Consider the following 5,958-nt stretch of genomic DNA (forward strand, 5'->3'; position numbering starts at 1 on the left):
ATTTTTTATCTGAGCATTTCAAGTTATTATTACTTAGAGCTACCAAATACATTTGCACCTATTGTAGATGTAAATAATACCCACCCGATTTCTTTCTAATAATTTGTCCTCTTTATTTCTTTATTCTAAGACCACAGCAAAATTATTTGGAGCTTTAAGAGTTGTTTGTATTTCATGATCGGCGATGAATTTAAGTAATAAAATGCAGGAGAGTAAGTAAGGAGTTACAAAATCTTTTATTAAATTTACAAGAAAAGATGAGAACTACATGAAGAAAACAGTATAAGAGTTTACAAACAGAAATAAAAGAAAACCTGAAAAAATGATAGATACACCATATTCATGAAGAAAAACCTCAAAATAAAAATTATAGTAATCCTTTCTAAGTTTAAATATATGAATTGACTGCTATTACAATCAGAATTATGACAACATTTTATATTTGTTCTATGATGTAGAGTTGGGGGGGAAGGTGATTTGATCTTAAATGTTATTGTGGAGAATAAATATGAAATAATTAAAAATAATTTTTGTAAGATATTAGTGAATAGGCACTGGGCACTTATTACAAAGCCACTGATATAACATGATAATGGTATAGAATATGAAACAAAATAAAACAGAAATTCTCCATAAAATGTTCCAAGTATATATTGATATTATAATATGATATGGAACATTAAAATTGTATGGATATGAAATATGAAATGGATATTAAAATCTGACTTTGCACTATTGATGATCTGCTATGAAAATGAAAATACCTCTCTACCTTACATCATATAAAATAGCTTCCTAGTAGATTAGTATTTAAATTAGAAAGTACCTAAAGATATGTGCTAGAAAAAACAAGTAGGAGACTCTTTGTGTCCTTTGTCAGTGAAGTTGCCATGGGAAATGGACAGGAAACACTTTTACTTTATTGTTAATTTTTGAGAAAGAGAAATTTAGAAAATTTTTACTCTATAGTATTTTCAAATGAACATTTAAAAAATAAATAAATGATGAGTGTTGGGAACCTCCCTGCTTGGTTTCAGGAGCTCTAACCCCACCATGGCTAAGGCTGAGAGAAAAAGGTTTAGGGACATAAGCTGCTAAGGAGACAAAAACTTATCCCCTCTCTCGTATCTCCCTGCTTGGCTGGGCATATGACTGGTTAGCCAATGATAAGTAAGATTCCTCAAGGAAGGAACAACTAAGACAGGCACAGTAGTGAAGAGACTACCAGGGAAGGACTTAGGGGATTATAGGAAAGGGGTGATGGATCTTCAACCCTTGGCTTTGTTATAGCCCTAGTCTTCATTCCACTATAGGAAGTCTCCTACTGTCTTGTTTACTTTGTTTCTCTGGCCTGACTCAAGCCTGAAAGAATGCCAGATAAGGGGGGCACAACCCTATATTATTGTAGGCTGTTCCCTGGGGGCAATCAAGCCTGAAAAAGAATTCATGAAGTCCTGTGAATCCTGCTTTGCTAAGAATACCCTTAGGCTAATCTATGCTAGCTATTTAGGCTTCAAACATAAAATGAGTTTATTTCCCAAAGTTTCATGGCCCTTTGGTGTCACTCTATCTATCTGACTCTGACTCAGAATAAGCCCTTCTAGTTCTTTGAACGCTGTCTATTTCTTGATCACTACTGCTTGATAATGTTTGATGAGCTTTGTCATATATGCCCTGTATTCCTATGCAAACTAAACCCAATAAAAGCGCAGGGAAAGAGGTGCTTGAGGCCCTTCTCCTCTGAGAGATTTGCCAGCCTTTTCTCCCCAAGCAGATCATGTCTTGGCAGATTTATTCTCATCTATAGCAGCCAGGAGAGCTCTGCAGGACAGAGTTCACCTACAGAGGAGGACTTAAGGAAAGGGACATATCAAATTTGTGCTTTAGGAAGATAAATGTATAAGCAGGAAGATAAGTTGGCCAAGGGATATTTCAAAGATGGTGACTCTAAGTCAGTAAGAGGACTCTGAGAATCCACGTTATTGCAGTGACAGTGGGGAAGGCAGAAGTACCGAAGCAATCAATGTTAATAGATTTATTAGAGAAGTAAAAGAACTCACATGAGATAAATCAAATTGCCATTAAGGAAGTTGAAAGGGAAGGAAAAAGCATTTTAAAATCAGAAAGATCAGATTCCAGTTCCAGGTCTTTGACTCCTGGTGATGTGTACTTAGGCCCTTCTTAGAGTCTGTTTCCTTGTCTTTAAAATGGAGATAATAGTATCTATTTCTCAAGACTTTTGTCTAATGGGTTTAGAACAGATGATGTGAAAGTTCACCTACAGGGAATTCACTTCCTAAGAAACAGTGGAAACATCTTAATCTTTTGTGCAAAAATAAATAATTTTGTCTCTAATTCTGCTTTATGTAACACATGCATACACATTCACAACTCACTCTCCATATCCTGAGGTGACTAGCTAAGGCAACAAAAATTCTACTTCAAACCTGATAGTGGATCAATAAATATGTAAGTAATAACCAAGTGAAGTGTGGCCAGCTCAAGTTTCAACTGAATTGCTTGAATGAAGTTTTGTATCACTTTTTCAGGTTTGATGATGATTTCATGGTCAACCAATTTCAACCAAATTTGATAGACCATCAGAAGTTATGAAGATATTCACCCTGCTAAGTTCAGAGAAATAATCCAGGACAGACTCATACATGTGGTTCAGGGACAGGGGGACACATCCACCATCTTTCCTGAGTCTTAATCGCATCTCCCCCAATGGGAGATCCTCCCAATTTTGCCAGAAGTCCTTTCAGAAACAGTTGGTGTTAGGCTAGCAGGAAGAAGCAGGCAAAGGCAGATCCTGCAGTGCCTTGGGATGTTTGCTGACCCACCCCTGGTCCCTGTGTTGGTAAAAACTGGCCTTTGAGCATAAGCTGGTTTTTCCTATGTGTGTCAAGTTAGTGGAGGCAGCCACAAACTGTGGATCACTTGTAGCTTTGAACAGGCTGCCAAGAACCAGACATGGACAGTATTTGACATTGGTTTACACCAGCATCAGACAACAATCAACCAGTTTTGAAATGGAAATCCTAGGATGCAGGTACTAAAGTCTACTGAGATGAATTCTAATTTGTTCTTTTTCATTTTTTTTTTACTTTTTCTCTTTCATAGCCTTTTTATTAACTTTTTTCTTTTTCTCTGTTTTTCTTCATATCTTTCATTTTACTCTTTTCTTACTATATTTTTCTTCTTTCCTTTTCATAGTTTTCTTTATCTTTCTTTGTATTTTTCCATTTTCATCTTTCTATTCTTTAGTTTTATTTCTCTTCCCTCCCTCCTTTCATAATCATTATTTATTTTCTTTGGCCTTTTCATATATTTTTATTTTTACTAGTCTATTTCTCTTTACTTTTTTTTTATTCTTTGCTCTTTTGTTGTTGATTTTGCTGTTTGATTTTTTGCTGGTATTTTCTTTGTTTTTTAAAGTTGTTTTGTTTTGTTTTGTTCTGTTAGCACTTATACAATAGTTTGCAAGATGAAGTTGTGGTTGAGCCTCTCAGTCAGCCAGTCAAAGGGGAGATCCAACAAACAAATGGGCCAATAACAATAAGACACAATTACAACAGCAGAGCCCACATAACATACACAAGGACATTCCTATAACATCCACCTCAGGAGAGATCAAGGAGATTGTACCACTGGGTCCCACAGGACTCCATACCACAAAAACTGGTAGTCAAAGTGCATGTATATAATACATAGAAGCAAATACAAAGAGGCAGCTAAAGTGAGGATATTAAGAAACAACCACAAAGAATGAATTGGGGGAAATCCTCAGGAAAAAAAAAACAAGCAATTTATCAGTCATGGAGTTCAGAGCAATGGTTATAAGGATGCTCAAGGAACTTAGTGAGAACTACAAGGAACTTCAGTGGGAACCACTAGAAACTTAGTGGGAATTACATCAGCATGAAAAAGACATAGAAATTATGAATAAGGATGAGTTGGAAATGAAGACTTTACTTGGAGTTAAAAGCAGACTAGATGAAGCAGAGGATCAAGTTAACAATATGGAAGACAAGGTAGAAAAAAAAAACACCCAATCATAAAACAAAAAGAAAAATACATAAAAAGAATGAGGATGGTTTAAGGGAACTTTGGGTCACTGTAAAACATAACAATATCTGCATCATAGAGATAAGAAAAGAGGGAGCAGAAAGAGAAAACCTGACTGATGAAATAATGATAGAAAACTCCCCCAACTTGCTTAAGAAAAAAGTCACACAAGTTTAGGAAGCACAAACAATCCCAATCAACACAAGTACAAACAGATCACACCAAAATACATCATAAATAAAATGGCCAAGTTTAAAGACAAAGGGAGAATCTTAAAGGCAGCATGAAAGAAACAGTTAGTTACCTACAAGGAAGCCCTATAAGGCTGTCAGCTGATTTTTCAATAGAGACACTTTAGGCCAGAAGAGATTGACAGAAAGTATTCAGAGTAATAAAAAGCAAGGGCCAGCAAACAAAACTACTATCTCCAGCAGTCTATCAGTTAAAATTGAAGATGAAATAAAGAGATTCTCAGTCAAAAAAAAAAGGCTAAAGGGGTTCATCACCAGCAAACCAGCACTGTAAGAGATGTTAAAGGGATTGTCTAAGAAGAAAAAGAAATAGAGAGAGGAATACATGTACAAAGAAAAAATGGTAATAAATAAGTATCTATCAACAATAACCTCAAATGTAAATGGACTAAATACTCCAATTAAATGACATAGGGTAGCTATGGGATAAGAAAACACGATCCATCCATATTTATGCTGTACACAAAAGATCCTTCTCAAAACAAAAGATTTTCACAGGCTAAAAAGTGAAAGGATGGAAAAAATATTCATGCAAATGGAGATGGAAAAAAAGCTGGGGTAGTATTACTTACATCTGACAAAATAGACTTCAAAACAAAGGCCATAATGAGACAAAAAAGGTCACTATGTAATACTAAAGGGATAGATCTAACAGAAGGACACAATCATGGTAAACATATATGTACCTATTATAGGAGCACCTAGATATATAAAGAAATTCTTGGTAGACTTAAAAGAAAAGGCAACAGCAATACAGTTATTGTAAGGGATATAAACAACCCACTCTTACCAATAGATAGATCTTCCAGACAAAAAAAAATTAAAAGAAAAAAAGAGACAGTGACCTTAAACAACATACTAGATTGAATGGATGTAGTTCACACTTATAGAGCATTTCATCACAAAGCAGCAGAACACACATTCTTCTTAAGTGCACATGGACCATTCTGAAAGACAGATTACATGTTAGGACACAAAATAAGTCTTAAGAAATTCAGGAACATTGAAATAATATTATTTTTTTTCAGAACACAATGGCATGACACTAGAAATCAACCTAAATAAAAAAAAACTCAAAAATATTCAAATGGAGCCTAAATAGCATGTTATAATATAATGAATGGGTTATCAATGAGACCAAGGAAGAAGTCAACAATTACTTGGAAACAAATGAAAATGAACATACAATCCAAAGCCTATGGGACACAGTGAAAGCTGTCCTGAAAGGGAAGTTCATAGCATTACAGGCCTACCTTAAGAATTAAGAAAAACCTCAAATAAACAATGTGATCCTACACCTAATAAAAAATATAAAAACAACAAAAGTCAAGCCTGTAAATCCTAGAAGGAAGGAAATAATCAAGATCAGAGTGAAAAAAAAAGACCTAGATACTAGAAAAACAATTCAAAGGATGAATAAATCCAGAAGCTCCTTTCTTGTGAAGATAAAATTGATGAATCTTTAGCCAGAATCATCAAGAGAAAAAGATAGAGGACTCAAATAAATAAAATCAGAAGAGAAAGAGGGGAAGTAACAGCTGATATCACAGAAATACAAAAGATGGTAAGAAAATAGTATGAACAACTATATGCCAAGAAATTGGACAACCTGAGCTAACTGGATAAATTTCTAGAAGCA

Source organism: Phyllostomus hastatus, unplaced genomic scaffold, assembly GCF_019186645.2.
Source record: "Phyllostomus hastatus isolate PE091 unplaced genomic scaffold, TTU_PhHast_1.1 phas_scaffold_78, whole genome shotgun sequence".
Classification (NCBI taxonomy): domain Eukaryota; kingdom Metazoa; phylum Chordata; class Mammalia; order Chiroptera; family Phyllostomidae; genus Phyllostomus; species Phyllostomus hastatus.